Genomic DNA, 11717 nt, shown 5'->3' on the forward strand with positions numbered 1-11717 from the left:
CTTTCCAACCCAATTGGAATCACCTTCAAATTCGTCCGGAGCGTTGAGTTGTGGACGAAACAATCTGATGCTGCAGCAGAATCCGAGTCAAACTACAAGTCCAAAGGTGTTACATCACCTCCACTTGGGCCCATTGGCCTTGTACGACCTAGATTTAGTTTTAGGCTGCCTTGGGACGTCCTCCCACCTCCTTGGCCGCCACCCCTTGCTCCTATATAAGTAGATCCATCTAGTAGCTTTTCCTGGGGATTTTGTTTAGTTAAAAGTTAGCCATTGCAACTTCGTGTACTTCGTTTGTGTCCAACGACCAGACCAAGACCGCTTCCGGATCCCCACCATTATCAATACTTCATATATATTTGCAATATTCAGATTGCTTTATCATATTCTTGCTCGTTCTTCGATTGCTTGCAGGAATAGACCTTCGTGGTCAGGCTGACCGTGCTTCCAGCATCGTCCGTAACCTCAGGAGATTGGTTTAGTGATTGCTAAGGCGCAACGTCGTTCACGTTTGTAGTCGGATCGTCAAAGTCGTCTCCACCAAATCGATAGTTATCATCTCATCGAAAGATCGGGACCCTCGCCTCTATCAAGTGGTATCAGAGCAAAAATATTGCATATATGCATATTTGTCAGGTGATTTCTAGTGCAAACTATTCAATAATTTATTTATGTTATCCAGAACAAAAATACTTCACACACTTTTGTGGTTTGTCTAATTGCAGGTGTATGGGACATTTGTACAATCCACATATGAAGATAAGGAAGAAAGAGATGTTTATTTGCTGTCCAAAAAGTTCTCTCACGTCACTTTTGGCCCAAGAGAAGATAGAGTCCAAGTCTCTCACGTTCTGGATTCAGATTCGGACTGCACAGACACACCTGACTCAAAACGCACACAAGTTTTTCATACGGACTCCGAATTGGGTGATTCTTTTTTTGTTGGAAACTAGATTTCGTGCACTTTCCAACCCAATTGGAATCACCTTCAAATTCGTCCGGAGCGTTGAGTTGTGGACGAAACAATCTGATGCTGCAGCAGAATCCGAGTCAAACTACAAGTCCAAAGGTGTTACATCACCTCCACTTGGGCCCATGAGCCTTGTACGACCTAGATTTAGTTTTAGGCTGCCTTGGGACGTCCTCCCACCTCCTTGGCCGCCACCCCTTGCTCCTATATAAGTAGATCCATCTAGTAGCTTTTCCTTGGGATTTGTTTAGTTAAAAGTTAGCCATTGCAACTTCGTGTACTTCGTTTGTGTCCAACGACCAGACCAAGACCGCTTCCGGATCCCCACCATTATCAATACCTCATATATATTTGCAATATTCAGATTGCTTTATCATATTCTTGCTCGTTCTTCGATTGCTTGCAGGAATAGACCTTCGTGGTCAGGCTGACCGTGCTTCCGGCGTCGTCAGTAACCTCAGGAGATTGGTTTAGCGATTGCTAAGGCGCAACGTCGTGCACGTTTGTAGTCGGATTGTCAAAGTCATCTCCACCAAATCGATAGTTATCATCTCATCGAAAGATCGGGACCCTCGCTTCTATCAAGTGGTATCAGAGCTACTAATCATGACAGGATCCAGAGTTAATTCATGGGCTTTGTCGATCGCGGGAGACGTGCCACCACCTTTGCAAATACCACAACCGTCACGAGAGGTGCACAAACATCCAAATGCACATGATCAGGTTAATGTATCTATACCACCATTTAATGGCCGTTTTAAACCTGCTTTATATATTGAATGGGAGTTCGACATAAAAAATATATTTGCTTCCCATAATTTCGATGAACATAAAAAGGTTAAGGTTGCGGTTGGTTCTTTCACTGGTTATGCTTTGGTTTGGTGGAGTGAATATTGTCGGTTACACCCTGATTATATACCTACTACTTGGGATGATTTGAAACTTGCCATGCGACATACTTTCGTCCCTGCTTATTATACTCGTGACATGATTAAGAAGTTGCAACACTTAAAACAAGGTAGTGAAACTGTAACAAAATATTATGATGATTTACAAACTACCTTGTTGCATTCTTCTTTAGAAGAAAGTGAAGATGATTTTATGGATAGATTTTGGGGAGGATTAAACCGTGATATTCAAGAGATACTAATTCATGAAGAGTGTTATCCTATGGACCATTTGTTTCATCTTGCTTGCAAAGCTGAACAGGAAATAAAACGACGTGTTGGCCACGAGGAGAACAAGCGCACGGTGCACATTCCAAGAGTTGATATGATTGTTCCTTCAACTACTAAGCATACTATGACAACCACATCTGTTGTTGTCAGGACTACATCACCTCCACCATGTGACACATCGCCCCCGAGAGTGGCTACATCATCTGAGTTGATCATAAGAGGTAATGACAAAGGTACTGATCTTCCATCTCTACATGAGAATGATGAATGCCTTGTCAATTTGAATGCACCATCTGATGAGCTACCCACTACTTTGATCACACCACCTATTTTAGAGGACTACGTTGATAATTTGACTTTTCCATGTGATCAAACAACTGAAATACCAACAATTTTGAGTGCACCCATTGAATTAACTATTGATGCAAAAGAACCAATGTTTAATCATTTTGATATGACCTCTAATCTTGGTGATGATTCTGTGTTGAATGACTTATTGCATGTTTGCTTATTTAAGCATGTTGTAGCATGTAAATTTGATGCAAGTACGGTTTATTCACCAATGTTGGGATGGTTTAATGATGAACATTGTCAATCTTTTGAAATGAATAAGAGCTTCACTTATATGTGCAAACTGAGTTGCAATATTTTCATGCCTTCTACTTCTTGTGCTAATTTTTTGGCTTTAGATTTTATGAACTATGCAAGTTACTCATCTATTCAAGTGTCATATATGCAAAAATCAAGGGAAGTAAAAATGGATGACATATACATATACAACATGTACACCTTGTCTCTTTTGTTAGCCACATTTCAGATTAACCAACGCCGAGGACGGCTTTATTTTCAAGAAGGGGAGGATGATGAGGACATGACTACCTTGGATATGACCAAAAATATTGCATATATGCATATTTGTCAGGTGATTTCTAGTGCAAACTATTCAATAATCTATTTATGTTATCCAGAACAAAAATACTTCACACACTTTTGTGTTTTGTCTAATTGCAGGTGTATGGGACATTTGTACAATCCACATATGAAGATAAGGAAGAAAGAGATGTTTATTTGCTGTCCAAAAAGTTCTCTCACGTCACTTTTGGCCCAAGAGAAGATAGAGTCCAAGTCTCTCACGTTCTGGATTCAGATTCGGACTGCACAGACATGCCTGACTCAAAACGCACACAAGTTTTTCATACATACTCCGAATTGGGTGATTCTTTTTTTGTTGGAAACTAGATTTCGTGCACTTTCCAACCCAATTGGAATCACCTTCAAATTCGTCCGGAGCGTTGAGTTGTGGACGAAACAATCTGATGCTGCAGCAGAATCCGAGTCAAACTACAAGTCCAAAGGTGTTACATCACCTCCACTTGGGCCCATTGGCCTTGTACGACCTAGATTTAGTTTTAGGCTGCCTTGGGACGTCCTCCCACCTCCTTGGCCGCCACCCCTTGCTCCTATATAAGTAGATCCATCTAGTAGCTTTTCCTGGGGATTTTGTTTAGTTAAAAGTTAGCCATTGCAACTTCGTGTACTTCGTTTGTGTCCAACGACCAGACCAAGACCGCTTCCGGATCCCCACCATTATCAATACTTCATATATATTTGCAATATTCAGATTGCTTTATCATATTCTTGCTCGTTCTTCGATTGCTTGCAGGAATAGACCTTCGTGGTCAGGCTGACCGTGCTTCCAGCATCGTCAGTAACCTCAGGAGATTGGTTTAGTGATTGCTAAGGCGCAACGTCGTTCACGTTTGTAGTCGGATCGTCAAAGTCGTCTCCATCAAATCGATAGTTATCATCTCATCGAAAGATCGGGACCCTCGCCTCTATCAAGTGGTATCAGTTTTCAGGTTGCTCGGTGAGATTTTACAGTTTTTCATAGTTTAGATCGCATCTGTCATTCATACCTACAGTCCATGAAAAAGCCATAAAAAAAGTTAGATCTGTTCATCATTTATCCAAGTCAGTCCGAGCCTTTGCAATTTTCTATTCATTGCTTGCATAGTTGAATTATCGGTTGCATCGTCGTGTTAGTTGCTGGTCTTAGTGTCTAGTTCCTTTAGAGTTTCGAGTTCTGTTCACATTAGTCACGCCACAGCTGCATCATTATCCCTTCCGCTGTCCACCATTCCATCCATTAATTTCCACCACGTGCTACGCACTGTTCATTGTCATAATCATAGTTGAGGTCATTCACATATTCGCCTGATCCAATCTGCATCTTATCTAGTTTGTCTTGGAAAGAGGGAGAAAAAAAAGATAGAGGAAAAAAAGAGAGGAAAAAAAAGAAAAAGAGAGAAGAAAAAGAAAAAAAAGCGTGAGAAAAAAAAAGAGAGAAGAAAAAAAATCGGATCTATCTAGAATCAATCTCGTACCTGAATTCGGATTGGAATCTCTTTTGCGCACTGTTCAGTAAAACAGGTGTATCTTTCTCATACGAAGTCCGTTTTAGCTCCGTGAGTACTCAAATTGAAGCTAGCAACGAGCCGCATCTAAATAGTTGCAGAAGCTAGTTCAATATTTGACACCTCAAAATCGGCTTCTAAATAGGTCTTTTTGCCCTCCGAAGTTCATGAAAACAGCTTGTTCCAATTTTTCAGGCCAGTTTTAGAATTCTTTGACTCCTCATATCAACTCGGAATTGAGTGATTCTTTTTGCATTGAAAAGCTTGAGTTAATAGCATTCTTTGAAAGAATTTATCAGAAAATTGTCTTAAACTTTTCAAGAGGAAAGTTGGAGAGAGAGTTGTTGTATATCCTGCTTGGAAGTTGTTTTTCATCATTATCTTCACTGCCGTTGTGATATTCACTTATATCTTGCTGTCAAGAGCTACTTAGTATCCTTCATTGATGCTAGTTGTGCTACGCCGTGACCTCATTAGTGTTTTAGGCTCGCGTCTCTAGTACGGTCTAGCCTAGGACCAGCACAGTACCGTCGTTGAGCGTTTATTCAACATTGCATCTTTGAATTGATTATTGCTAATCTTTTGCTACCATATATAGCCAACCCAGCTCCACATATTTCTACACCGTGTATACGTACGCTCCCCTGGCAATCGCTTTACTCAATATTCGGAGTTACTTGACACCGCTGGTTGCCGATCACCGCCTGCTGCATGGTAAGAACTTGTAAGACATTGATATTTGCTTTACTGTGAGCGTTTTACCACCACATCCTAGTAGTTATAGGAACATTATTTTTGGGTTTTGTTTCTTGTTCTACTAATCATGACAGGATCCAGAGTCAATTCATCGGCTTTGTCGATCGCAGGAGACGTGCCACCACCTTTGCAAATACCACAACCGTCACGAGAGGTGCACAAACATCCAAATGCACATGATCAGGTTAATGTATCTATACCACCATTTAATGGCCGTTTTAAACCTGCTTTATATATTGAATGGGAGTTCGACATAAAAAATATATTTGCTTCCCATAATTTCAATGAACATAAAAAGGTTAAGGTTCCAGTTGGTTCTTTCACTGGTTATGCTTTGGTTTGGTGGAGTGAATATTGTCGGTTACACCCTGATTATATACCTACTATTTGGGATGATTTGAAACTTGCCATGCGACATACTTTCGTCCCTGCTTATTATACTCGTGACAAGATTAAGAAGTTGCAACACTTAAAACAAGGTAGTGAAACTGTAACAAAATATTATGATGATTTACAAACTACCTTGTTGCATTCCTCTTTAGAAGAAAGTAAAGATGATTTTATGGATAGATTTTGGGGAGGATTAAACCGTGATATTCAAGAGATACTAATTCATGAAGAGTGTTATCCTATGGACCATTTGTTTCATCTTGCTTGCAAAGCTGAACAGGAAATAAAACGACGTGTTGGCCACAAGGAGAACAAGCGCACGGTGCACATTCCAAGAGTTGATATGATTGTTCCTTCAACTACTAAGCATACTATGACAACCACATCCGTTGTTGTCAGGACTACATCACCTCCACCATGTGACACATCGCCCCCGAGAGTGGCTACATCATCTGAGTTGATCATAAGAGGTAATGACAAAGGTACTGATCTTCCATCTCTACATGAGAATGATGAATGCCTTGTCAATTTGAATGCACCATCTGATGAGCTACCCACTACTTTGATCACACCACCTATTTTAGAGGACTACGTTGATAATTTGACTTTGCCATGTGATCAAACAACTGAAACACCAACAATTTTGAGTGCACCCATTGAATTAACTATTGATGCAAAAGAACCAATGTTTAATCATTTTGATATGACCTCTAATCTTGGTGATGATTCTGTGTTGAATGACTTATTGCATGTTTGCTTATTTAAGCATGTTGTAGCATGTAAATTTGATGCAAGTAAGGTTTATTCACCAATGTTGGGATGGTTTAATGATGAACATTGTCAATCTTTTGAAATGAATAAGAGCTTCACTTATATGTGCAAACTGAGTTGCAATATTTTCATGCCTTCTACTTCTTGTGCTAATTTTTTGGCTTTAGATTTTATGAACTATGCAAGTTACTCATCTATTCATGTGTCATATATGCAAAAATCAAGGAAAGTAAAAATGGATGACATATACATATACAACATGTACACCTTGTCTCTTTTGTTAGCCACATTTCAGATTAACCAACGCCGAGGACGGCTTTATTTTCAAGAAGGGGAGGATGATGAGGACATGACTACCTTGGATATGACCAAAAATATTGCATATATGCATATTTGTCAGGTGATTTCTAGTGCAAACTATTCAATAATCTATTTATGTTATCCAGAACAAAAATACTTCACACACTTTTGTGTTTTGTCTAATTGCAGGTGTATGGGACATTTGTACAATCCACATATGAAGATAAGGAAGAAAGAGATGTTTATTTGCTGTCCAAAAAGTTCTCTCACGTCACTTTTGGCCCAAGAGAAGATGGAGTCCAAGTCTCTCACGTTCTGGATTCAGATTCGGACTGCACAGACACACCTAACTCAAAACGCATACAAGTTTTTCATACGGACTCCGAATTGGGTGATTCTTTTTTTGTTGGAAACTAGATTTCGTGCACTTTCCAACCCAATTGGAATCACCTTCAAATTCGTCCGGAGCGTTGAGTTGTGGACGAAACAATCTGATGCTGCAGCAGAATCCGAGTCAAACTACAAGTCCAAAGGTGTTACATCACCTCCACTTGGGCCCATTGGCCTTGTACGACCTAGATTTAGTTTTACGCTGCCTTGGGACGTCCTCCCGCCTCCTTGGCCGCCACCCCTTGCTCCTATATAAGTAGATCCATCTAGTAGCTTTTCCTGGGGATTTTGTTTAGTTAAAAGTTAGCCATTGCAACTTCGTGTACTTCGTTTGTGTCCAACGACCAGACCAAGACCGCTTCCGGATCCCCACCATTATCAATACTTCATATATATTTGCAATATTCAGATTGCTTTATCATATTCTTGCTCGTTCTTCGATTGCTTGCAGGAATAGACCTTCGTGGTCAGGCTGACCGTGCTTCCAGCATCGTCAGTAACCTCAGGAGATTGGTTTAGTGATTGCTAAGGCGCAACGTCGTTCACGTTTGTAGTCGGATCGTCAAAGTCGTCTCCACCAAATCGATAGTTATCATCTCATCGAAAGATCGGGACCCTCGCCTCTATCAAGTGGTATCAGTTTTCAGGTTGCTCGGTGAGATTTTACAGTTTTTCATAGTTTAGATCGCATCTGTCATTCATACCTACAGTCCATGAAAAAGCCATAAAAAAAGTTAGATCTGTTCATCATTTATCCAAGTCAGTCCGAGCCTTTGCAATTTTCTATTCATTGCTTGCATAGTTGAATTATCGGTTGCATCGTCGTGTTAGTTGCTGGTCTTAGTGTCTAGTTCCTTTAGAGTTTCGAGTTCTGTTCACATTAGTCACGCCGCAGCTGCATCATTATCCCTTCCGCTGTCCACCATTCCATCCATTAATTTCCACCACGTGCTACGCACTGTTCATTGTCATAATCATAGTTGAGGTCATTCACATCTTCGCCTGATCCAATCTGCATCTTATCTAGTTTGTCTTGGAAAGAGGGAGAAAAAAAAGATAGAGGAAAAAAAGAGAGGAAAAAAAAGAAAAAGAGAGAAGAAAAAGAAAAAAAAAAGCGTGAGAAAAAAAAAGAGAGAAGAAAAAAAATCGGATCTATCTAGAATCAATCTCGTACCTGAATTCGGATTGGAATCTCTTTTGCGCACTATTCAGTAAAACAGGTGTATCTTTCTCATACGAAGTCCGTTTTAGCTCCGTGAGTACTCAAATTGAAGCTAGCAACGAGCCGCATCTAAATAGTTGCAGAAGCTAGTTCAATATTTGACACCTCAAAATCGGCTTCTAAATAGGTCTTTTTGCCCTCCGAAGTTCATGAACACAGCTTGTTCCAATTTTTCAGGCCAGTTTTAGAATTCTTTGACTCCTCATATCAACTCGGAATTGAGTGATTCTTTTTGCATTGGAAAGCTTGAGTTAATAGCATTCTTTGAAAGAATTTATCAGAAAATTGTCTTAAACTTTTCAAGAGGAAAGTTGGAGAGAGAGTTGTTGTATATCCTGCTTGGAAGTTGTTTTTCATCATTATCTTCACTGCCGTTGTGATATTCACTTATATCTTGCTGTCAAGAGCTACTTAGTATCCTTCATTGATGCTAGTTGTGCTACGCCGTGACCTCATTAGTGTTTTAGGCTCGCGTCTCTAGTACGGTCTAGCCTAGGACCAGCACAGTACCGTCGTTGAGCGTTTATTCAACATTGCATCTTTGAATTGATTATTGCTAATCTTTTGCTACCATATATAGCCAACCCAGCTCCACATATTTCTACACCGTGTATACGTACGCTCCCCTGGCAATCGCTTTACTCAATATTCGGAGTTACTTGACACCGCTGGTTGCCGATCACCGCCTGCTGCATGGTAAGAACTTGTAAGACATTGATATTTGCTTTACTGTGAGCGTTTTACCACCACATCCTAGTAGTTATAGGAACATTATTTTTGGGTTTTGTTTCTTGTTCTACTAATCATGACAGGATCCAGAGTCAATTCATCGGCTTTGTCGATCGCAGGAGACGTGCCACCACCTTTGCAAATACCACAACCGTCACGAGAGGTGCACAAACATCCAAATGCACATGATCAGGTTAATGTATCTATACCACCATTTAATGGCCGTTTTAAACCTGCTTTATATATTGAATGGGAGTTCGACATAAAAAATATATTTGCTTCCCATAATTTCAATGAACATAAAAAGGTTAAGGTTCCGGTTGGTTCTTTCACTGGTTATGCTTTGGTTTGGTGGAGTGAATATTGTCGGTTACACCCTGATTATATACCTACTACTTGGGATGATTTGAAACTTGCCATGCGACATACTTTCGTCCCTGCTTATTATACTCGTGACAAGATTAAGAAGTTGCAACACTTAAAACAAGGTAGTGAAACTGTAACAAAATATTATGATGATTTACAAACTACCTTGTTGCATTCCTCTTTAGAAGAAAGTAAAGATGATTTTATGGATAGATTTTGGGGAGGATTAAACCGTGATATTCAAGAGATACTAATTCATGAAGAGTGTTATCCTATGGACCATTTGTTTCATCTTGCTTGCAAAGCTGAACAGGAAATAAAACGACGTGTTGGCCACAAGGAGAACAAGCGCACGGTGCACATTCCAAGAGTTGATATGATTGTTCCTTCAACTACTAAGCATACTATGACAACCACATCCGTTGTTGTCAGGACTACATCACCTCCACCATGTGACACATCGCCCCCGAGAGTGGCTACATCATCTGAGTTGATCATAAGAGGTAATGACAAAGGTACTGATCTTCCATCTCTACATGAGAATGATGAATGCCTTGTCAATTTGAATGCACCATCTGATGTGCTACCCACTACTTTGATCACACCACCTATTTTAGAGGACTACGTTGATAATTTGACTTTTCCATGTGATCAAACAACTGAAATACCAACAATTTTGAGTGCACCCATTGAATTAACTATTGATGCAAAAGAACCAATGTTTAATCATTTTGATATGACCTCTAATCTTGGTGATGATTCTGTGTTGAATGACTTATTGCATGTTTGCTTATTTAAGCATGTTGTAGCATGTAAATTTGATGCAAGTACGGTTTATTCACCAATGTTGGGATGGTTTAATGATGAACATTGTCAATCTTTTGAAATGAATAAGAGCTTCACTTATATGTGCAAACTGAGTTGCAATATTTTCATGCCTTCTACTTCTTGTGCTAATTTTTTGGCTTTAGATTTTATGAACTATGCAAGTTACTCATCTATTCAAGTGTCATATATGCAAAAATCAAGGGAAGTAAAAATGGATGATATATACATATACAACATGTACACCTTGTCTCTTTTGTTAGCCACATTTCAGATTAACCAACGCCGAGGACGGCTTTATTTTCAAGAAGGGGAGGATGATGAGGACATGACTACCTTGGATATGACCAAAAATATTGCATATATGCATATTTGTCAGGTGATTTCTAGTGCAAACTATTCAATAATCTATTTATGTTATCCAGAACAAAAATACTTCACACACTTTTGTGTTTTGTCTAATTGCAGGTGTATGGGACATTTGTACAATCCACATATGAAGATAAGGAAGAAAGAGATGTTTATTTGCTGTCCAAAAAGTTCTCTCACGTCACTTTTGGCCCAAGAGAAGATAGAGTCCAAGTCTCTCACGTTCTGGATTCAGATTCGGACTGCACAGACACACCTAACTCAAAACGCATACAAGTTTTTCATACGGACTCCGAATTGGGTGATTCTTTTTTTGTTGGAAACTAGATTTCGTGCACTTTCCAACCCAATTGGAATCACCTTCAAATTCGTCCGGAGCGTTGAGTTGTGGACGAAACAATCTGATGCTGCAGCAGAATCCGAGTCAAACTACAAGTCCAAAGGTGTTACATCACCTCCACTTGGGCCCATTGGCCTTGTACGACCTAGATTTAGTTTTAGGCTGCCTTGGGACGTCCTCCCGCCTCCTTGGCCGCCACCCCTTGCTCCTATATAAGTAGATCCATCTAGTAGCTTTTCCTGGGGATTTTGTTTAGTTAAAAGTTAGCCATTGCAACTTCGTGTACTTCGTTTGTGTCCAACGACCAGACCAAGACCGCTTCCGGATCCCCACCATTATCAATACTTCATATATATTTGCAATATTCAGATTGCTTTATCATATTCTTGCTCGTTCTTCGATTGCTTGCAGGAATAGACCTTCGTGGTCAGGCTGACCGTGCTTCCAGCATCGTCAGTAACCTCAGGAGATTGGTTTAGTGATTGCTAAGGCGCAACGTCGTTCACGTTTGTAGTCGGATCGTCAAAGTCGTCTCCACCAAATCGATAGTTATCATCTCATCGAAAGATCAGGACCCTCGCCTCTATCAGGAACCCTATCTCGCGGCCGCCGCCGACGCCGTCGGCGCCACCGCCCACCCATGCCGGTCTTCCCGTTCCTCCTAGCTTAGATAATAAACTTTAGGTTACCCAGCGAT

This window comes from Triticum dicoccoides, chromosome 5B (genome assembly GCF_002162155.2).
Source record: "Triticum dicoccoides isolate Atlit2015 ecotype Zavitan chromosome 5B, WEW_v2.0, whole genome shotgun sequence".
Lineage (NCBI taxonomy): Eukaryota > Viridiplantae > Streptophyta > Magnoliopsida > Poales > Poaceae > Triticum > Triticum dicoccoides.